The sequence below is a fragment of the Poecilia latipinna genome, unplaced genomic scaffold, assembly GCF_001443285.1.
Source record: "Poecilia latipinna isolate Pla-1442-1.1 unplaced genomic scaffold, P_latipinna-1.0 Scaffold269, whole genome shotgun sequence".
In the NCBI taxonomy this organism is placed as follows: Eukaryota; Metazoa; Chordata; class Actinopteri; order Cyprinodontiformes; family Poeciliidae; genus Poecilia; species Poecilia latipinna.
In genome coordinates, this window is record NW_015112885.1 from 381,784 (window position 1) to 405,854 (window position 24,071).

At 39.3% G+C, this 24,071-nt stretch overlaps 1 protein-coding gene across 2 annotated transcripts in view; it reads left to right on the forward strand.

The window, feature by feature from the left end:
* The first annotated feature begins 442 nt into the window (after positions 1-442).
* The window catches only part of map3k13 (mitogen-activated protein kinase kinase kinase 13), a 38,477-nt gene continuing 14,848 nt past the window's right edge, over positions 443-24,071 (forward strand). Inside the window, exons 1-2 of one of the 2 annotated variants that reach the window (XM_015033468.1) lie at positions 443-540; positions 15,411-15,489. The gene's annotated coding sequence lies outside the window, so the exon portion shown is untranslated. Of the gene's footprint in view, positions 541-15,410; positions 15,490-16,496; positions 16,819-24,071 lie in introns of those variants that run through there. The other variant, XM_015033469.1, reaches the window with a different exon arrangement.

Below are 24,071 nucleotides of genomic sequence, written 5' to 3' on the forward strand. Positions count from 1 at the left end.
ATACTGTTAAGTTGTTTTTGTCCAGCAGGGTTCCAGGGAAGCTAGTCAATTAATAGGAAGACAGCAGTAATAAACACAAGGGGAAACTATCAGAGGCTACAAAGGACGTCAGACAGGGGAGGTTCACACTCTAGCAAGACAATGACCCCAAACAACTACAAAGGAATAATTTAGATCAAAAAGTTCAGTTCATTTTTAGTTTTAATTTTACGACGTGTATTATTTTCTCTCTATGTCAAATTTATTTACTAATTTGTGCTGGTTTAGTAAACATTGCAATGAATCCCATTGGATGTAACTTGACAACAAAACCTAAAGAGGCGTAATGAATAGTTTCGCGAAGCATTGCAATGACAGATTTTCCTCTTTCTTTGACCGTAAACCCGTTGTCAGTCCAGAATAGACGATCTTTGCCACTGTTTACAGGTGACAGTGTCAGGAAGTGACGCAGCACGCTCGTGAGACCGTACCATTCTAGTAGCTGGATAGATGGACGGTGGGTCAGCGGCGGACCGACGTCTCATTCAGAGGAGAGAAACGGTAACTATCTTATATTAATGTCGCTGTTTATCGAGAGTTTGAGCCTCAGTGAGAAGTTACAGACCTGCGTGGTGTTTCGAGGTGTTGGTGGAAACATCTCGGTTCGGTGCTGGGATGGAGCTGAAGCTGCTGACCGAGGCAGCTGTCAGAGCTGCACTTTAACTGGCTTTAGCACGACGACCAGTACTGATAATAGAACTGTAAATACGTCTTTATCAATGGACTCCGAATCCGAAGGCTTCATGTATTCTAGATATATTGCAGCAGTAACCCACACCTGCATGTTTTCATTTATTTCAGCCCTGACAGGTAGGCAGTGAAGCAGGTCCCGGGTTTGAAAGCAGGAGTTAAAGGTTAAGACTCTTATTCTCTCTTCATTATGTAACCCAGTGAGCAGTGCTGCTCTGTTTTGATCTGCTCACAGACCCTTTAGTTGTTTTAGCTGTTTAAACCAGGAGAAGGAGTAAATTACAGTTCTGCTATGGGAGAGGAGGGAAAATTATAGTGTCCAGGGGAGAGATGTTTGTTTTGCTGTCCACTGATTGGACTTTTGTTGAGCATTTTTGACTACGTGGCTGGGACAGGTTGGTTTTTACTGTAAACCTCCAGTTTATTTTCATTTTGCACTTCTGGCTGAAGTGAGCTCAAACCAGTACAAATTCAGTACAGATGTAGTGTTTTTATTTGGTAGGAAAACTAGCTTTGACAATTAAATACTTATATCTATTCTATATGAATTAGTTCAATTTTAAGAACAGTTATTTATATATAAAAAAACATTTCTACTGAAATAATTCTAAAAGACTAAGGCAGTGGTGCAGATCCAAATGCTGTGGACAATTTTGGGTATGTTCCTTTTATCTTGTCTTTGGGGATTCTCAAAACCCACTTATCCAGTGATTGAACCAATAACTCTTTCCTCAGACTCACTGACAAATTCCAAACAAGTGAAAATTGCAACTTTGTCTTGGATGGAATAAAGACCACCACAGCTGAAGGACCACACATGATACATTCTTATGTGCTTTAATCTACTCGACAAGAATTGAACCAAAATGCAGAAGCTTTGGCTACATTCACACAGCAGGAAAGTGAAATAATTTTTTTTTTTTTTGCCCATATGCAACTCATATCCAACTTTTTCATAGCAGTCTGAAAGACCAAATTTCACATGCGGTACCAAATCATATACATATTCAATAATCTTCAATGCATCTGCAGTCTGAATGGTTATCCAACTATGATGTCATTGACTTGAGACATGCATCATAATTCTTCCCCCAGTGAAGTTGTAAATCTGGACGTCAACAGTTGCGAGTGGTGCCAACATTTTAATAGTACGAATGGCCTTGCAAAAAAAAAAAAAAAAAAAAAAATTTCAGCAAAAATCGTAATTGAGTAACAAGACCTTTTTATGAATGTAGCTGACGTGTTTATAAAACAAGAGTGCTCCCTTTGAGCTTTCATAGATCATTTCCACTTAATGATGTTTACAATCTGTCCAGCATACTGTAACACTGGAAAAGCTCACAAAGAGTAGTGTGGATGTTGTGATATAGTATATTTTCCTAGATTTGCGCTTTCCCTTTAAGATCTTTCTTTATTGACTTTATGGGTTATTAAGGGCATATTGACTTTTGTTTGACTCTGTCCGCAGAGTGACCTCTTAAAAGTATAAACCTCTCATCCATATGTGTTTGCATGGTTGCTTTCCCTTTTCCTTTGAAGTATATCAGTTAGCTTGGGTCGACAGGATAAATTGAACACAGATGATGCCTTATTTTATGTTTTCTCTACATCCTCTCACCCTGCATGGTTTTTTGCAAGCTGACCAGCTTCAGAGTGCATCTGATACAAATCAAACATAATACTTCATCTGTCCTTCATGAAGACTTCATGTCACAACAGCTTCATGGTGCGACCGCTCCTCATTTCCATCGACATCCTCTGACAGCAGAGAGTGTTAGACGTCTGAGCAGTGGACTCTGTGTGTGTGTGTGTGTGTGTGTGTGTGTGTGCGCGCGTATGTGTGCGTGTGTGCTGTCAGCAGCATTGTGTTCCATCCTCATTGTGCTGAGTTTCCAGTAAATGTCCACGTGCTTCACAAATGCGGTGCAGCCACAGTTCACGCTAGACACCAATCAGCCAAATGCAGCCTCTCTCCCAGCTAACGCGGAGTGGAAAGCAGTTCCTCTCAGGTGTTCTTAGCTAAGGCATGCAAACAGATGACGCCTGAATTACACAAACACAATCAGCTACACGGGGAATAATTATGCTTCACCTGAACTCAAGACAATTGAGGTGATAAGTTTTTTTTAAATTATGTCTGTCACGACATTAAACTGAAACTTCTGGTATTTACAATAAGACTGGTTGAAATGGCAACTTTTGCATAGAAAAATCTATTTAGGAGTAGTGGTGTAATGTTAGTTCAGATTTTTTTTTCTTGCTTGGATAATTATTGCCTCTGGTTTTGGATACAGTGTAGCTGTAAGATTTTTTTTTATTATCTTTTTGAACAATTGTTATGAGTTGTAACCATGGCAACAAGTTTTTGATTTTGATTAATTTTGAAAATAATCACAGCCTTCTTGGCAATTCATCTATCACTGCACCACTGCTGCTCTAAAACTAAAGCTTACTCTTTACCAAATCTGCTTCAGTATAATGCATTACATCAACTGGTGCAGTTGTACCTTTAAATGACACTCTTTAATTGCATTCCATTTTATTTTTCAAATATTTTAACATTTGCTGAAGCTTCAACGATGGAAAAAATAGTTAAAACTGCAAAATGAAGCAATGTTTTGAAGACTTGCAAATATTTCCAGTTCTTTGTTGTTGTCATAATAAATCATAGCTATCTTCATACTACCCTATTTTCCTTGATATAACAATATATGATCAATAATATGATCATTGCCAATATCGCCCCAAAAAAAGATTTCAGCATTGTATCTTGGAAACGTGATTGTACCCCTAGTTACAATCACAAGCATACAACCGGATAGCATTAAGCATTCCCAAAGCATGATGCTGCCACCACCATATGTTAGTGTGGGGATGACGTATTCAGTGGTTTGTGGAGGATTTTCCAACACACAAACAGGCAAACAATTTCTTTTTTTTTTTTTTTCTTATTTGTGATCTCACCTGATCATATCTTCAAATTGCTGTGTCACCTACATGATTTGAGAGATTTCCAGATTAGAATGCTGTTTTAAGACCTAGCCCTGCTTTAAACTTCATCCCTGACCTGTCTGCTGCACTCTTTGGTTTTCATGTTGCTGTTTGTTCACTAATTTTCTCCAACAAACTTCTGGGACCTTCACTGAGCAGCAGCAATTATCCTGGGATTCAATTACATGGACTCTGTTATAATTAAGTGGGTTCTGAGGGTATTTTGTTGCACTGGATTGTATTTAGGGAAGGAGCAAATACCACATGCAACCCACACTATTCATATTTGTAAAACCTTATCTCCTTTTCTATCCACTTTTTTCCCCCCTTTTCTCTATAAAACAAAATCAAACTTTGCATGCGTTCAAGACTGGCAGAAACAGGTTGGGATGAAACACTTTGTTCAATCCAACTATGGAAGCGGCAATATTTAATGTGAAATATTTATTATAATCAGGCAAGCTCTCAGCTTACTTTACTTCACTTTTGAAAATAAAATTAGGATAGAACTTGAAATCAGCTTATAATGAGTTTGTGCTACAACTTTAATTTGTCAAGGACATTTTGGTTTGATTCTGCCACAGTTGTTTATTTCTTTCTTTTACCCCATTCAATTCAGTTAAAATATCCTTTTTATTTATCCCCAAAGGGAAATTTCAAGGCACATGAGTAACACAAAGCAGACTATGTAATGTAATAGCTCAAACAATGGAGATAAAAAAAATTCACTTAATAAATGTTTGAATATGTATAAGTGGTAGTGCACGTGTGCAGCGTGAAGTACGTATGTAGCTTAAGTTCAACAGTGCAGCAGGAGTTTATAGTTGGACTGGGAGGATCTGCTGGTCCTGGGAAGACATTTAACCAGTGACCTGACCACAAAATCTGATAATGCTTCCTTGTCGGAGTTGCACTGCTGCACGCAGAGGCACATTCCTTTGTGGTGATAAATAGGGAAACTTCTTTATCTTGGCTCAGTCTCAGACTGGGTACAACGTCTGATGGCTGGAAATACCCAGCTCTGTCCCAAGCGTGATGACCATGCTGAAAATAATCAACAGCATTTTTATTGTTTGCTTCTGCTGGTATGAATATTTATTTTGTCCTATTTCTTTGCATCTTAAATCTGAATCTTAAAACTACCACAATTGTCAAGTTTTCTATGTGTTCTACAGGGATGTCATGTAACATATAGGATTATGTGAAAACCATAAGAAGTCCCCTAGTAAGTCCAGCAAAAGCGGAAGGAGTTCTGTAGGTGTTCATTCATTAATCATTGTGTGACAGGTCTCAGCTCAAACCTAAATTTCGATTTGTGATTTTGTGAAAACATGAAAATGCATGTTTCCATTCCAGACTTCTTCTATCCAATCTTTAGGTGGACTAACTCATACTCAGCCTTTTCAGGGTATTACATCACAATGAGAAAAATAAAGAATGCCCATCGGTTTTATCCTTTATTTAGAGGATAAGAAGAATCCCGTCTTCTTGAATAAGTCGGCCACCTTGGATGGAGATGTTGCTGCAGCAACGTGGCACTGATTTCGAGAACACCTGCACATCTGTGCAGCTGAGTCCTGAGCGTCAGCAGAAGCATCAGTGCGGTGCTGATGCTGGCATCCGGACAGGAAGCTGTATTAATGTAATTGACATGTGTAGCAGCAGGAGCAGTGCAGCCTTGCAGCTGGTCTGATCTCTTTAATCCAAGTTCTGGATTGTTGCCTGGCCCATTTTAGGTCACGTTATGTAGCCGTGCTCCGTCAGGCTGTGTTTTATGTGGCTAAATGTGATTTTTTTATGAGAGTGATTTATTTTGATTGTGTATGGTTAGGGGTCTGAAACTTCTTCATTCCTCCTTTGATAATCTGGATTCTCATACAAGGTTCTATGAAATCTGTGAACCATCAGTTTCACGGTCACATCTCAGCTGCAATAGGTTTGGGCTTTTATGGTAAAGTTTGAAAAACCAATATCCAAGCAAATAGATGTTTGTTTGTTTTTTTGCAATGTGTAAAAATTAGGATACACTGAATGCATTTGGATTTGCATGCAACCCGAGCACGCTGAAATCTAATCTGCCAGGTCTGCTTGGACTACAAATAGAAACCAGAGAGCCTCTGTTACCGTAAATCGGTTATTCATTTGCAGATTTGTATTTAAAGAGATTAAAGCAGGATTAACTGAAAACACTGGTGTGCGAGTTCAACTCGAGTTGGTGTAGACTCTGTCGTGTGAGCTGCGGGTGTGACATGTTGATTCAATACGAGATTTGGTACATTTAAAATGACTGGTAATTAACAAATAAAAGGTTGGATTAAAGATAATCTTTAAGGTTGTATTTTTTTATCTTCTTTTTTGCCAGGTTCATTCATTGTTACTTTGATTCTAGAAGGTCATGTGTTTACATTGTGTTATTTTACTTCAAATTCTTTCACATTTTTGGAAAGCATCTAAACGTTGTTGTATTTTATTGGGGTTTTATGTGAACAACACACAGTTGCACATTGAAGGAAAACTGTTTTTTTTTTTCTTTACAAATACAATCTGATAAATGGGGTGGGCAGTTGTGTTCAGCCTTCTTGAATTAATGCTTCGTAGAACCACCTTTTACTGCAATTATAACTGGAGATCTAACGGCTTTGCATGTCTGGAGACTGAAATCTGTGCCTGTTCCTCCTTGGAAAGTGTTTTAAGCTCCTTCACATTGGATTGAAAGTGTCTTGTAGGAATATTTCTCAAGCCTTGCCTCCATTTCTTAATTGGATTTTAGCCTAAGGTTTTGACTGGGCCACTCTAAAGCATTGTTAGACTTAGAGAATATACTCTATTCCTTTGTCGCTCTGGCTGTATGCTTTGGGTTAAACCAGATAACACATTTGGTTTCATTTGGCCAAAGAATCTTTTACACAGGTGCTGTGTCCTCCGAAGGTCTTGACAATTTTCAAATGTGTCTTTTTTTCTTTCATCGTTGGCGTTCTTCTTGGCATGCACAGCAAAGTACTGTGCTGGTAAGGGTTTTTCCCCGAGTACAGTAATCTGTAGTCGCATCTTCTCCAGATTAACTATTGACCTCATGGCTGCTTCTCTAGTTTCCTAACCACAATATTGTCACTGTTCGAAATGAAAGTTAAAAGTGCATCACTGCACTCCAAAGAAACACTGCTGTTGAAATAATTAAAATTATCTTTAAAAATCTGGCATTATGTTGGTATATCTGGTAAACTGTGGCCTCACAGCTGTTATAAATAGCCCAGATGTGCTGAGTGTTCATGATGCTCGCAGCCTTTGTAGAATCAGTGAGTGGAAAACAACCAAATGACAAAAGCTGGGCTGAAGAATGAAAGCGAAAGTCTTTCCCCTCTTTTTGTAAGTCCGTCCTCTTCCTCACTTCCTCTGCTTCCCTCAGGCCGTCTCCTCTTTTCCTTCCTGCTGACTGACATTTCGATAATGACTTCGTCTGAGCCGCTCCACAGGCCCTGCCTCCATCCGCATCCTCAGCTCTCCATGCAGGGCCGGCTCCTCTCATCACTCCTCACATCTTTATCAGATCAGTAAATGCCGGTAATGTCATCTCAGAGAGGTCAGGGAATTAAAGATCGTCTATTTTCTGGTCTTCTCTTTTAACTTGGAGAGAAACTGTCCTGGACACAGGCTTGCTGGTCAGCCTGTTTGAGGACTGGGATTTTGTTAAGAACTGGGTTAAGCTCTACATCCTTTTATATTTGGGAAGGGGTATTACAGTTGTGGCTATGAGGGGCTTAGATGAACTCTGCATATCTAAACGAAGCTTTAAAAGCCTTTACCGTAATACCTTTTTTCTTCGTTGTATTCTTTGTGTTCAGAAATACTGTATTCATGCGCCGCTCAGTTTTAAATATACTCTTCTCTCGTGGTATTTGTGCTAGCCGGCTTCTATAATTACCACAGCCTGGAGCGCCTCATGGGGAGCAAATTAACACACACGAGTGGAGGAGCAAAAACCAGAGTCATACAAGCTGGATTGGAGTAGCCCTGACCTCGGACGTGTGCGTCTTTGGAACGGGGGACATAAACAGCAGGGATGTTGTTATTCATAGATCACAGCCATAACGCATGCTTATGTATGTGTGAGTAATGGTCGCCTGATGTAGCTCGGATAATTAGTCGAGTAAGGTGCTGCACCATGTGGCAAGAAAAACTGCAGCGGGAGCAGATAAGTATTAATTATTCATAAAATGTTATTAGACACGTTTTGTTTTGATTCCACGGACTGTCCGTATGAAACATGTTTTTGAAGCGATCACCTTCATGTTTTTGACTTTTGGTCTAAGGAATCCTAAAGCCCACATTAAGCTTGATATAATCTAATTTCTTTAAAAAAAAAATCTAAAAGCTTTATTTTAAGTGTTTCATATGCTGGTTGATCTGCACATCAGAGAACAAATGTTATTGCTTCTTAAATTACAGATAAGAGCATGGCAAATTTTTGTTATGTATTTTTGTAGCAGCATCCCAGTTCTGACTCTTCTATTGTAAACTCGGCCAGTCGTGTTGCTGTACGTGCACTAAAGCCGTGGTTGTCAGGACTATTTAGGACTAAGCATGGGCAAGTACTGTCCATGCAAAATTGAACTATTATTATAGGGATTATAGGAAATTTGGTTGTTTGAAATTATTTTCTCCGTCAACTAATTAAATCATATTACAATGGACCCCGTGTGGGGCAGCTAGCCACAAATAACTTAAATCTGTGAATTTTTGGGACCCCCTTAGAACTGCCTATTTTAATATCTTTCTCATCAAATATACCTCATCAGCAAAGTTGAACCCGGCCTTAAACTACTGAAGAAAGTCTTAGTCATCTCTACTGCTTTTGAGGGTACAACCAATCATCATCAACTTTTGTGAACTGCTTTAACTTATTCGTTTTTATCTCATCGTCCTTCATCCTGTCTCTTTGCCAACACTGCACATGTGCAAGTTTCTAGAATCAAACAAAAAAACAAGCAATGAGCCCATGATAGTTGTTGAGGCTGTTTGTCTCGTCTTCCTGTCTTTGTTTAATGGGCTCATTAGTGCTGTTTGCTTATTCGGACTGACAGTGGGAGCCGCTAGCCTCTGCTATGATAAGTTTGTGTGTTGAAAGCTGAAAGGTTTGGAAAACTCTGAGTGGACACTTGCGTCTTTATTTTTTTCCTGTGTAGCTGCTGTAAGGTTACCTTCACAGATGGAGAGTGGTTTTAAGCACAGATAGGCTGGTCCTCGGTATTCCACTTTATTTCTAGTGATGTTAAAGTTTCTGAAGACCACTAACGGATTTTGTCCAGGTTATAAAAGCAGAATAAAATGTTCTTATGTACAGCACATGACTGAGAAACTGGTGCACATGTCCTGGTGACCTCGGCTCATACTGTACTTTGCATCTCTGCCCCGGAGTCCTCCCTTGTCTTTGTGCATTTGTGTTTGTTGCTTTGTCCATGTGCTTCAGCACCATCCTTCCCCAGTCCCACTAATATAATGCCATGATGACCACAACTCCAAGGTCCAAGGGGGTACATATGTTCACATTCCCCACATCTTTCTTATTCTCTTCTTTATTAAAAGGAAGAGGACTGGACAGCTTTGCCTGGCCTCTATGCTCGGCTTTATGAATCTGCACATAATCTGCTAAATCACGCTCAGGATTAGCAGGCGCACGCGTTTGAGAGGAAGGGTAGTTGAAACACGCTTTGTGCCTGCTGCTCCTCTTCTGTTTGCTCCTGAACATAAAGAGGAAATGAGGATATGGATTGTTGTAGTGCTGCTGGATGAATCCCGCAGGGGCTGTGGAGCGGTTATTATGTAATTTCCCCTCAGTGCAGATTGGTCAGTGGATGAGATGTTGGTGGGCTCAGCACCGTAATCTCTCAAGTATTATCTGTCTCCCAACGTCAGCAGTTGTTGTGGGCAGAACTTGCTTTGTTTATGTAAAACCAAACAATCACCTGGGTTTGCATGCAAAATAATTCACATTGTAGCCAATGAGGTTTGCTCGTGACGTCAGAACATTACTTGATCTTCTGGGAACATCAGCTGGGAAACTCCTGAAAATGTTGATTTTAACTCAAATTCTAACAGAGAGAGCGGTGATAGTTGCAATAATACACTTTTTTACTAGCCCCTTGAAAAAGGATTTATCTTAATTAAATTGGTTGTACAAACAGAAATATGCAGCCTCTGTCTGTTAACAATGTTTGCTTGTGCTGTTATTAAGTTACAGTGCAGACTGGGAATACAAAAAGCAACAAATCATACTGGTATTTATTATATCATAAATTAGTCCTCTTGCTTTATAAGCACAGATTTTATATCTTTAATCAAAGCAATCAACCTAAAAATATAGTGACACTCAATTAAGTGAAAAAGGCGTCTAAATTATATTCCAGTAAAAAAAGCTGCCTGCAAAATAAAAACATAGGAAAAAAAAATAAGAAAAAAGAAAAAAAAATAAGTTAAGTCACACCGACTTTTACAAAGTTTACACATTATCATGATATGTGTTTATTGTAAGCTGATCTCTGCTTTCTTTTTTTGTAGAAATAATATTTCATTATGGACTTAAAGATTAGGGTTTTTTTGTATTTATTTTTGTTACATTTACTGCTATTTACACAAAAGTATGTTTTTTTTTTGCTTTTTTTTTTTTTTTTACTTTCAATGAGAAGAAAGAGCCTAGAATATCTAAAGCATGACAGGGAAATATTATGTGAGATTTATAGTAGATAGCAGCCCTTCTAAATGTCTTTTCATTTCTTACTTGTTCTGTCACTCGTGACTTTTCATGTTATATTCCAGAAGAGCATAGCTTCCTGTTCAAACGTCTGAGTATGTTAATGCCTTTAGTACACTCACTGGAAATACAAAAATAAACATATGAGGTTTGGAAAGTAGGTTGAGTCGAGATAATGTTGGAGATTTCACATTTCCATGGTCAAATGTGTGTTGCTAAAATAATGTAGCACTGATTAAAACTTAACATTTTGCTGAAGAATGTAAAAGAAAATCTAGAGACACAGCAACTATTAGTTTTGCAATTTATGGAAGAATGATGAGGAAAAAAGCCATAAGAAGTCTCGTTTATAATTTACCACAAGCCACAGAAGGGAAAACAACAATTAAATCAGGCAGAAATTAAACATTTTCACCTTCATGAATTGGACTACATGTACAAAACTAAGTGTACTAACAGTGGTAATGATACATGGTGTTGGCAGCCACTTGTTATGGGAAATATAATGATTTGTTCTCCTTTATCGCTATGTGCTGTTTTGTGATTGATTAAATAACAACACCATGCAATCCATTAGTTTGTGGTTATAATGTGACAAAACAGATTAGTAATATGTATCCCAGTGATTATTATTAGTAGTAATTAGATTTTAAACTAAAGGGTTCAAGTTATAACCGTTTTTAGCAATACACTGTTTTTGGCCTCTGTTTTGTTGGACGTCACTGTAATTGTTTTTGTTTTCTCTTTATCTAAAAGCCATAATTGAATTTCAGGTCCTAAATTACTCACCTTGAAATAATCAGTAAACACCCCGTCATTGTATTGCAGGCTTGTAGCTAACAATCCTTGCAGCATTGTGTATTTGTCAGTAATTATAGACGTGTGTGGATGCCACAGCGTCTGTATCTGGGCCCTTGCCTGCGCCTGTGCTGGCAGATTGGAAAGGTAAGCCGCTGAAAGCTTCTGTGTGCGATGCTGCTTTGTCTCTTATTAATGAAGGGGACACAGGAGCTGTCAATGCTGCTGTTCCGCTGCCGGTGAAATAGTAATGAGTGTGTATAACGGAGCCCGGTCAGTGTGGCTTACAGCTCTGCTGCGATTGGTTGTGAAGCCGGGGCACATGGAGCACGTCGGGGCCGCAGATGCTGGAGGCAGAGATGGAGACGTTTTGCAATCGGAGAAATGAGGCAGATTGAGAAACAGAGGTCAGATTCTTCTTTTGATTTTTGTTTTGGAGATCTTCATAGAAACCTGGCTGTTTATCTCACGGAGCACAAAAAACAACTTTCCAAGCATCGAGGAACAAAGTATATTATTATGTAATCAGTTGCCCTAGCCCTACTTTCTCAAGCTGTGATCTTTTATTATTGCTCATACTGAGCCAGGCAGCTCTGAATTATTCCTCAAAAGGTACGTTTGAGATCCTTTTTATTTTAGAAATGTTGATTTGTGTTGACTTAATAAAAGCAAAAGCAAACATAGCTGATGTCTGCTATTCATTACTTTAGTTTTGATTTTTCTGATTTGAATATTTCCTGCAACAATATTTTAGTATTTTGCTTTTGTGCCGTTTTCTTTTTTTCTTTTTTTTTTTTTGTAATTTAAACTTTACCAGTAAACTCAAATGCTAGAAATTGTGTATTTAAGTAGTTCAGAATGAGCAGGGTATTTCCAGTAATTAAATTAAAAACCTCATAATTGTTGTGAGAAATAAAATAATAAAATTCTGAACATTATAATCCGAAAAAGAATCAAATTAACTTTTTTAATGTCTAGTCTGTAATGTTGCGGTCTTGTTTAGGATTTAGGTTATTTATTTTTTTTTTAACCTTTTTTACTAATATTTTTCCTAATTTTCAACATAAATACGGTTTAAAATGTAATTTTTCTTTAAAATAAAAAGTTATGGATTGTAATAACTTCATTGAGTGCATATGAGGACCTGACTCACCAATAATTTCCCCCTTTCTGAAGTTGAACTGGTCGTATACTCATAAGCCCAAAATTATTCATATCCCTGACAGATTTAGGTTTAAAGTAACCTTGTGATCTGATAATGCTTCTTTTTATTTAAAGTAGTAATACAATTTTAAGAGTGGTAAGAAGTTCATTCAATGTTTGTTAAAAAAATATAACGCATAAAGTATACTTTTGATTCTTTATGCTTTACTTTCGTTTAATTTTCAATTGCATTCATTCAGGAGTGGAATTAAATTTGTACCAAAATCACTGATTCCACATTTGTTGATGTCTATAAATTCCTAGGAAATAAAAGCAATTGATTTTTTTTTTTTTTTACTTTTATTTTTATTTTATACTTTGCTATTTTAAATTCATGACAGTATCCAGACACGTATTAGTATTTGTTGACATCACATTTCCCTATGGTCGTAATATGACCTGACTCTGATTCCCATTTCTCTTAACCAAACTTAAAAATTGGAAATGCAAGAAAACATGTCATTCAAGTAATCAAGAAGAAATACAATTAGATAGGCTTTTTTGTAATAATAAAATCGTCAGGCATGTAAATAGTGCATAACTAAGTAAATATTACATGTAGGTTAGTAGGAATAGTCCTGAGTGTAACTATCTGTGCTGTAATTATTTCAGTATGTTGTACAGAAATTAGCTTTTTTTCTATATTCTAAATATTCCTAGGGAACGTCCTGCAATAAGATAAGCTGCTTATCTCGCTCCAGGAAAAAAAAAAAATGAGAAAAGCTTATTTCTACTAAAACTGGATTAAAACTTTTAATTGTAATCATAATAGATGTACAATTGTCTCAGTTTATTACGTTTCGAGGGATTTCTTCTTTTTTTTTTTTTTTTGTAATAGCTGTGTTTGAATTCAGCTTTCGCTCACCACTTCAAACATGCACGTACACTAAACATCTGCTACATTAAAACTGTGAAAAGCGTTCGCCCCCTCATACAGTCACTCACTCCAGCCTTGAAACAGCAGCGAAGCCAGAGCGGCTCGGCGTTCAGAGGCCAACTCAACGGCTCTTTGTCATCTTCCCCGAGCCGTTCCTAAGCAGTTTGTTTGGCATGTCGACGCGCATTGTCTCATTGTGAAGGATTTTATCATCAGTGAGTGGGGCGGGGGGTTCACGTGGTTTGCTACAATGCTTTGGAGGTGGTTATGTGTCACAATGAGAAAATAAAATACAGTTTCAGCAGAGCTTTGCTTGGTGTCACTCTAACTTAATGGGTTTAAAGTTGTGGCTTTAAACCATTTTTTGTTTTGTTTTGTTTGCGGCCTAGTCTTTTTGCTTTTTATTGTATTTGTGGAAATGTTTGAGATTTAAGGTGTAGTTTTTTTATGGGAAGGATTCTCTGAAAGCAAAGTCTTGTTTTTATATTTTTGTAGCAAACATATGATTGTATGAGATTCTCACATACGGATAATCTTGAGTGAAAATCTTACAGTATCACAACACTTACACAAAAAATCGAGGCAAAAAATGTGCAGTATGTTTTTATTGTTTTTATTTTAGGCAAAAAAGCAACAATTGTTCATACTGCTGCAAAAGATTTAATGAAATGTTGATTATTACAGTCAAATATGTACACAACCAGTTGGTTTGAAGGCTTATTTTACAGAATAACACAGGTATAAAAAGCTGATTTTTTTTAGCTGCTTAATTTGTCCTGATTGTTTTTTTTTTTTGTTTTTTTGTGAATGAGGGAAATATAGTTGGCTTTTTTCAGCCATCTGACCTGCAGTGAGCAGTCACAGCCCAAAAAGGAGCTGCATACAGAAGACAGATAGCTCTGATCACTTTTTGTCTACAGTTTGCAGGAACAAAACTGGAGAACATTTTTAGGTTATGAAACTTTTAGCTTAAAAAACCCCCACAAGAACAAAGGGACTTAGTGGAAAATGATTCAGACCTACTTTGTTGCTACATTTTTTATGTAAGTTGTAAAACCAACCTACCAAAGCCTGCCCGTTTGGCTGAGTCACACATTCATCTTTTTTGTCTGAATTAAATGTTTATCATTATGTAAATTTCTTAAGTGAAACACATATTGTGAAAATTCCTTATTTTTTAAAATTATTTTTAGAGTTTTTTGAATTTGTCTTGAGATTTATAGAAGCATCTGGAATTTTTCTAATGTTATCACTTGCTTTAGAACTGTCTTATTTAATCTATGATGGTGGTTTCTGTATTTTGGTGTAGTTTATTGTTTGTTTGTTTTTGCCCACGTTGACATGCAGCTCTTATGATCAGCTTGGACTTCGGAGTCTCGGCTTCGGAGCTGGGCTCGACGTTCTCGCTGAGCAAACAGATCGGATATTAAAATTCCTCTCCTGCATGCATGTCGAGAACTTCTTCCTCACTTTGTCAATATTTAATCAGAGCTCTTTTTTTTTGCGGGGGGGAAATACCCTGCTGCACTTTATGTATGCAGGGATCTTCTTCCACTGTCCTTTGTACTTTCTCTGAAATGGCTTTAAATACACATTTAATAAGCGACATTTTAAGATTTCTAAAGTGGTGACTCCAAACATTCTACGTCCACGGCCATCTGCACTGTGACTCTTTTGAAGGCCATTTCACGCCTTTTCTTGTCGCTTTGGACGCTTCAGCCAGCACGCCGCCCCGGGATACGCGCCCTCCTCCTCTGGTAGGGTCCCCCTCCCGGTGGGGCGTGGCCCGAGGATCGACCCCGGACAATAGTGCTCCCAGATCCCAACACCCCCATAACGCTCCGTGCATCATTACATTCCTGCTGCCCCACCCCGCCTCTCCCCTCCCATGAGGACTAGGGCCTGAAACAGGAGCTCCAGGGGGAGCATCTGTTCCTCTCACGCTCTCAGTCAGCTAGTTTATAATCTCTACCACTTCCTTTTGTCTTGGGCACTCCCTCTTAGCACTTCTAGCTTAATTTAACCCATCGCCTTATGAGCTCCATTCTTTGTGTTTGCTCACAGGTGAGCAGCCAGAAGGCGTCGAGCCCGAGACCGGATCCCACTGTGCAGATCTCTGAGATGCTCATGAACCACCCGACAGGTCAGTACACACTGCACACACCTTCAGACACACAGCGAGATAAGAAGCTGGCAGTGGATGTTAGTAAAGTTCATCTGGAGAGAATGTGTTGACATTGGAGAAGAAAACCAGAGATGTGACCTTTTGAGAGGAATTCATCTGATTTTGACATTATGACCTTTAGATTTCTTTCTTCTTTCTTTGCAGTCTTTCAAAGTTGAAATTATATTTGCAATAAGCCCTCTTAAACGCTAAAATAAGAAAATTTTACTGCCAACTGGACTAACATGTCAGCAACTTTAGATTTCTAAAGTTTTTTTTTTCTTACTAGTAGAAATGGAGAAATGCAAACAGCAATGTTTCATAAAATAGCATTTGTATAAAATGCTTACAAGAATAGAGTTATTTTATTTTTACGTTTACCTAAAACTACAGACATTTTGAAATCTTTTAGATAAAATCCATTCTGAAATGCTTTAAATCTTAGCAGCCCTCATCTTGCTTCCATCTACATAAAAATGTTTACATTTTTAACTGAAGATCATTTATCTAATTTTAGTGATCTTGTTTTACAGCTGATATTCTCTCTGTGGCCTCAGATTACTAAAACATAACATTTATCTTTTGGCTTTATGCATACAAAAAAATTTCTCTCTATCTCACTGAGAATAAAGACAATGTGTTGCTGCCTTATTCATCTCTCAGAGCTACAGAGGGTATTTTTATGCTTCAGCCACACGTGACTGTGAAACAAAATGTATTGTTTTGACAGACTGCACACTCTGATGTTTCATTTTGCATCGTGCAACCCGCAGCCGTGGGTCAGAGTCGGCTTGGGCAAAAAAAGTGATTACCGATTTTGGCCCAAACGGATTTTCTTTTGAGAAGAAACGGTTTGTCCTACATACAGAGGCAACACCGCAGCCCAACCTGCTGTTTCCAGCTAGTGCTGCTTTGAAATATGCCCGACCCACCTCCTCCCCGCCGCATCCTCCTCCGCCTCCTCGCCTCTGCTTTCATTTCATCCCTCTTTGCTCCACCCACGAATCCCCGCTTCATCCCTCCTCCTCTCTGAGCCGCGTCCTCTGCTGCGTCAGACACCTCCATTCATGAAAAGCGTGACGTGAGCAGGTCCTCAGCGACACCGAGACGGTTCACACCGCACACCCACTCACAGCCCAGGTGCTGCGCGAGTCACAGGGATGCCTGTCTGTTTTCCCCTGTGTCTCTTTCTGGCCATTTCTCCCTCGCGTCTTCGTCGTCTTCAGCCGTCCTCTCCGGGGGTTTATAACCGTCCTCCGTCCCTGCTTCAGAGCGGAGACGGGACCATGAATCTGAGCCGTGTCTCCAGTGAGTAACCTTCTCATGTGCGTCTCTGTAATGTGGGGCTGCTTCTCCTTTTTTTTTCTCACTGATTTGGGGTTTATCTTTTGTCAAATATGCGTACAAAAGCAGTGTTTTCTTGTGTGTAGTTGAGATTTTTTTGCATATGTCTCAGGTTTTTAGTGTGTGTTCAGCAGTAGTGCTGCAGGAGTGTGTTGAGCAGTCGTGCGTCGGTGCGTGCATGATCTATTTTAGGCTCAGCAGTGACGCTGCTGCTGCTTTTTGATGCAGTGTTATTCATGCCCTCTGAAGGACAGGTGATGTAGGTTAAAGCGACACTCACCCCCACCACCCCCCACCTCACCTTTGTTTTTTCATTAATGGCACCAGATTTTCCCCAGATTTTCTGGTACTAGTATCATCAAGAATGTCTTGTTTAACCCAAATTGACCCACTTTGCCTGCTTTTTTTTTCATCTTTGACTTGCCTCCCCCTGTTTGCATCTTCACCAATCTCTTAATTTACTTGGCAGCTGGAAAGCTCAGAGTGCCTACCTCTGTCCTCTGCTACTAAGCATGTTTATATAACTGTGGAGGATGAATAGCCAGCGGTTTGGCTTTAGAGGAGAGGAAGAGGAGGGGTGGAGCAGATCCATTCGTCCATTTTTTTTTTATTTTTTTAAATATAGCCAGAATCCTATCTATGCAGTCTGACTTCTCAGCTGCTTTACATTTTAGAATAACATACATGTTTAAGGCTGATCAGGGATCATAGAAAGCTTGGAACCACTAGGAGCACTAATGTATATTGATTTCCAGATTTCCTGCTGGTCCCACTGGACTCACATGACCCATTTTTCTGTTCTTTAGCTTTGTGGCTTTCCATATTACATCCATTTGAATAAAAAAAAAAAAATGGTGTCAGTCACAGTGAGTCTCCTGCAATATGCATGTTTGTCTGTCTCTGTCCTTGTTGTTAGCGGGCCAGGCAGACCGTCCCACTAAAAGAGCACAAGGGGAGTTGTTGTGGCAGCAGCTGCTCTGGTGTTGCAGTGTTTTGTGTGTGTGTGTGTGTGTGTGTGTGCGTGTGTGTGTGTGTGAGCGTGCTTGTTCTCTCCTGGTCGTGTAGGGCAGACGGGCCTAGTTCACATGGAGCCGGCTCCTCTTGTGCCCTTTGTTGTTGCTCTGGGAGGCTTTCCCATTAGAGCTCAGTCGGTACAGTATCGTGCCGCTGGCGGCCTTAGTAGCTGCAGAAAACTGGTCAGGTTTTTCATTCATATTTTTCTGTTTTCGTCTTCCTCTTGCATTCTGCTTTTCTTCTGGCATATTCTTTCCACCATCGCTTTTTTGACCTTGATTTCTTATTATCTCTTAATAAATTCTGTATGAAAGCATCTGTATGACAGAATCCAATTACAGAGAGCTTATTTTGTCATTAGCTACCGGGAATAAAACTGCTTCTTGACCCAAAAAGGTTGATTGCAAACTTCTTGTATCGGTGTTTTTCCATTCCGGATAAGTATGAGAAAAATAAATTAGAAGATGATGTTTGTATTTCCACTTCATTCCATATTCCATTTTCTAGTCAAATTAAGTTTATTTGTACTGCACATTTTCAGCAGCAAGGTAATTCAAAATGCTTTACATGATAAAAACATAACACAATAAACAGGAAACCTCATTGCTTTGCAGTGGCAAAATAAAGACAAGTAATGAAAATTTGCAATCCAAATTAAAACTAATGATTTTCCAGTTATTGTTAATCAATGGCAACTCGAAACAAATGTGGTTATAGCCTGTTTACTGAAAGTCTGTTCCAGATAAGAGGAGCATAAAAACTGAATGTGGTTTTGGTTCTGATCTCTAGCATTTTTTTCGGAATGTAGTTACAGCAATCTGCCAAAGAATGGATGCTCCAGCAAATTTATCCCAATGTCAAACACTAAAAATGCTCTACACAATTTCATAAATGAAGAGCTACAGCTCATTAACTTAGGTAGCAAGTTAATGTTTGGAGAAAACTACATGCAGGTTATCAGCACGGACAGCATCAACTGTGATTGTAGAGAAGCAATTTCCACCATTAATAAATCTAGTAACCTTTCTTAGCATTTCATGTTCATCATTCTGCAGTGAGAAAGATTTTTAACAAGTTGAAAGCATTTCTGATGGCTACCAATCCTTCCGAGATTCAATGTCTCAGCAAATTCATCCCAATGTCAGAGCAAGTAGTGATCAGAGAAACTTAAAATAGAAAACCTACTGCACAACAACATCTCAAGGAGAAAGCCTAACAAAGTCCATCAATACAAACAGACTATGAAGCACGGTGGAGGTGGGGTGATGATTTGGATTTGTTTTCCAGCCACAGGACCAGGACACCCCGTGCTCATTTAATCGATCATGGACTCATGTCATTGCCAACATGTTGGCAAAGCGTCTTTAGCTAAAACTGGGTCAGCACCAGAACAATGATCCTAAACTCAACAGAGCAGCTGATTATAAAACATTAGCACTGCAACGGTTCATTCAGACTTCTTCTAAATGTGAAAGACTGAGACAGTCAAGAACTTTGTTAAATTAGTCCTAATTTTACAAAGTATACAGGGTATTTTTTTTTTGTTTTGCATCCTTTGTGTACTGAATGATGTATACTGCGAAAATCCCTTCTACCTCTTTTGTAGTTGCCCATTTTACCCTGTGGGTATTTGAGTGTTCTGGCTGATGTGCCTCGCTAAGAGCCTGGAGAATGAAGCTGACGTGTGTTTTCTCCAGTTATTTATTTTCTCCATTCCTGGCTGGTACCAGCTGAGGCTATTTGAGGCACCGATCTTGTGTGTGTTTGGAGTGCGAATGATTCAGAGCCTCTCTGTGACAGACATTTGGAGGATTCCTCCAGGACATGACGTAGAATCGATGTGGGTATAGAACGTGGCTCGTTTAACTCCCATCTGATGCATCTGCTCTTCACGTTTGCCCAGAAACGCAAAAATCAAACTTGTACACACTATCACCACCTGGTCTTTTCCCTCGGGCTCAAGCCAAAGCATTGACCATGTTTCTGTTTGATCCCCAGTCTACCCCTTAACCTGCAGCTAAACAGGTGAGGGTCATTGTGCCGACCATCAGAATTTGAGGAAAGAAGGATTATAGGAAAATGTCAGCTGAGAGAGATTGTGAAAAATAATTTGCTGCTCCCACACCAGCAGATTATTCCTCTCACCCTCATACAGTTTGGTGAGGCTAGAGAGGGCAACGCTGATTTATTCACACATAAACTTCTAATTATCTACTAGATTTGTCTGCTTGAACATTGACTTACATCTGTGAGTTTCGTGTTTGTCGACTGAGTTTTATAACTCTGTTTACTCACATGCTGAACAGAGACCTTGAACAGTCCATAGTGTGGGGAAACAAGTACAGATATCAGAGTTCACCTCTTCAACTATGACCGAGAAAAGCAGACTGTCACATGCTCGGTGGAGACCAGCACAGCTCTCACCATCTGTTTCAGGAGAGGGACACAAACTTTGCGGCGCAGGTATTTGTCCCAGAAATAAGCTTCAGATGTTGGGAAAAGGACTCTACATCTCTGTGACTTGTTTATTCTTCTTTGCTGGATAGCTGATGGATTTGTTTGATCTCACTCTGTCCATCTCAGCTCTGGTCTCATGTGACCAGAACATGTGGTCTTCCCCTACATCCCCTGTGTCAAACTTCAAATTGTACTTCTTATGGTTTTCGTTCCACAGTAGCTTACTTCTCGCCACTGCTGCACAAACCCAGACATGTGGAGTTTGCAGCAAACAGTTGTGATGTCGATTAGATTTACCCACCTGAGCTGTGCATCTATCCAGCTCCTCCAGAGTCTGGGTTGTAGCGCTCTGTTTCTTTTCATCATTTTCTGTTGTGATGTGTTGGTGGGCGATTTCTGGGCCTCAACCAGCTGATCTCATCTTTATTTTCTAAGTCTTTGTTTGACCACCAGAGGACCCTCTGCTCTGAAACTCTCGCAACCAATCAGTGCTGTGGCAGTGACAGTTTTTTTGTTCTTAATAATGAGATAGAAACGGTTTTATTAAATCATGTAGTGCCATAGTTAGTACCGAAGAGACACTATGTAGCAGCAAACCACTAAACCTTCTTCCTGTTGTGATTGTGCTGCTTCTCTAATAAATGCTCTCCTTGCTCAGCCTGTCAGTTCAGGTGCAACCTGTTCAGTAATTAGGTGACCTCTGGAGTAGGGATGGGCATATCGTTTATCATGAAAAACCTCTTATCACGGTGACAATTTTGATTTATCATTGTCTCAATAAATTTCAGTTAGAGGTGTTAAATAAAAACAAAACTGACAGTAGTTACTACTCTCTCCACTTTTTGTTCCACGAGAGCATCAAGAAATATTATTACATTTGAAAATACGATTAAATGCGGTTCTTGTTTGCAGTTTAGTGATATAAGTCACAATTCTTTAAGTAAGTAGTGTCCTGAAGAAGACTATTTCAAATGGGAATGTTTCTCAAAAATAGCATTTGTATTTGTGACACTATGAATGCTGTGCCATGAACTCACAGCCGTACAGTTATCTTTTAAAGAAGTAATAAGGTGTTTATTATTATTATTATTATTATTATTATTATTATTATTATTATTATTAATAATAATAATGTTAGAAATGATCAAAATAGTACCACAAAATATTGCAATAAATTTCTAACTCGTTATCACCCACCCATACTCTGACGGCACTGCATTGTAGATGAAGGAAACTGGACTAGACGACCCTGAAAGTGAATTCGATCCACGCTTTTTAGATTTTTGTTGAAACTGTATTCTTCCATTCTTTACAGTTACATACTCCTTCATATTGGTCTGTCAAAACCCTAATAAAATATATTGAAAGCTGTGTTTGTAAAACATTGTAAAATATTCAAAAAAATTCAGAAGGTGTTGGTAGTTGGAGTTGTGACTGCTCAATATCAGAACACACAATGACATTTGTACATTTTGCTTTTGTTTTTCAAAGTCCAATAAAGCAGATAAATCCCAAACAAATGCTGCATGTTTCACTCGAGAGGCCACATTGCTGTTTTTCAAGCCAAATTTTTCTCTACTCTGTGTTTTGTCGACTCCATGAATGTGGCCTTCAGCCTCTTCAAACCAGAGTGCTGAATGGGATCGAGCGTGACTGCCAGCATAGGGCCGGGATGGATGCAGTGTCGACATGGTAACGCGTGAATGATGAGGTGGGATGGGAGGCTAAATTGGTTCTTTGTCGGAGGCGCAGCTGTCACCTGAAAGGAGGCTCTCCCCCTGGGTGGCTCCCAGCAGGGCTCCTGTTAATGAGGACCGGGACGCAGATGAGACGGCTGCTGCCTGCTCGGGTACCAGGACAATCGTTACATCTGTTGATGCGAAGAGTCTCCACTCTTGTGTTGATACTTGCCGGCCGTTTCAGCTGCTGTTTGTAAAGATACAACAGACACACAGGCGTTTGCTGCAAAAACACAAACTGCCTTCCCCGGTGGGTTGCTGGGAGTAGTGGGATTATTGGATCTTGCCAGACACTCCCAGGGCGTGTGTGTGTGTGTGTGTGTGTGTATGTGTGTGTGGGGGTGTGTGTGTGTGTGTGTGTGTGTGTGTGAACCTGATCCCCTCCCCTGCACCATCACCAAATGCTCTACACACACACATGCATAATGAGGGATACAATAACTGCTGCTCCCTTGAGTTAAGTGTATCTCTAATTAAAAATATGCCCACCATGAAGGAGGGAGTTCATGGGGGAAAAAAATGTATATAAATAATAACTAAAATATATCTGGATGTGTGTTTGTTCAAGCTGCAGCCCTGTGGGGGGGATTAAAGGATCAGCTCCTGATAATTTCTCCCCCCTCTGTCCCTCCCCATCCGGCTCATTCCTGCTTAGGATGTGCATTGTGTCCTCCTCTGAACCAATATCCATCTTTTTTTTAAAACTCTATTTTATTTTAATCATCAGAGGGGCAGTTGATGTGTCCTTGTTCTCAATCACAAAGTCTTTTGGAAAGTCCTGTAAATAAATGACTACGTAAACGAAACCGTCTGTCTGCTCTCCATCAGGCTCAGAGGTCTTCCATTAGAGATTGATGAACAGGAGCAAGAGGCTTCTTTCCTCCTCCTGGTGTCAGGAAACAGACATAAAAGGTTGGAAGGCACCTGCGCTCTGTGGTCATTAATCATCCGGGATAATTGTAGAGTTTCAGTTCAGCTACAGAGGTTGCAGTATGTCTTTATGCCGCTGCCCGGCCGACCACATCCACCCGCTTCAGGGTCAGCGTCAGAAGGCCAGCTCTGAGAATTGTCTGCGAGGTGGAATTACACCTCAGGCCCTCGACTCGCACGGCTCACTTGTCTCTGCTTTGGAAGGGAGGGATTTATTGGATACCTGAGAGAGCGTTCTCTCCTTCCCCTGCACTCTCAGCAGCGTGCTTAGGCAAACGCCTGCATTATAGATGAGCTGCTGGCAGCTGCCACACTCTCACAGCGCTCAGGTTACCCCCAGTGGATACACAGAGATATAGTACATGGATTTGCACAAACATGCTAACAGCAGCTACAGTGCTGGGCAGAAATCTTTTTTTGTTGTTCATTAGTTAATATTTTGCCCCCAGCAGTCAGTATTTCATGGGTTCCTTTTAAATAGACTTAGTTATTAGTTATTTAGGCTTTCTGAATGTCTTTTCAACTATTTCTTTAGACCTTTTAAAAGTTTTTAATAACTTTGATTAAAACCATTTAAAGTCTGGTTGTTGAAAGCAAAATAGAAAAAATTATTAGATGTTTAAAAACCAGCATCATTTAATGGATGAGCTTTACCTCGTCTATTTTAAGTCCTTTTAAAAATGTATTGATCAAAATTTTGTGTTCAGTTGTCGAGCTGCTGTTATTGGTTTGAATCAATTCTTGGATATCTGCTGTATAAGATATCAGAACAGTATTTATGTCATGTTTTTTCTAGTCTTCCTGACATAAATTGTTAATAATGATTAGATTATTAATAATTGATATAGTCATAAAATGTGTGTGGAATATCAGGAGCTATTAAACTGATTTTTTAAAATTGTTTTTAACATCTTATATTAATAATAGCACTGCTAGTATTGCACCAACAGTGTCCTCTACAGGATTGGCTACCCGAGCTACCTTATGTCATTTTCCTCTGGGATCAATAAAGATTTTTTTTTTATTTATTTTCTAACAGATGCCAACATTTCCAAAACACAAAATGTTCCAGGAGAG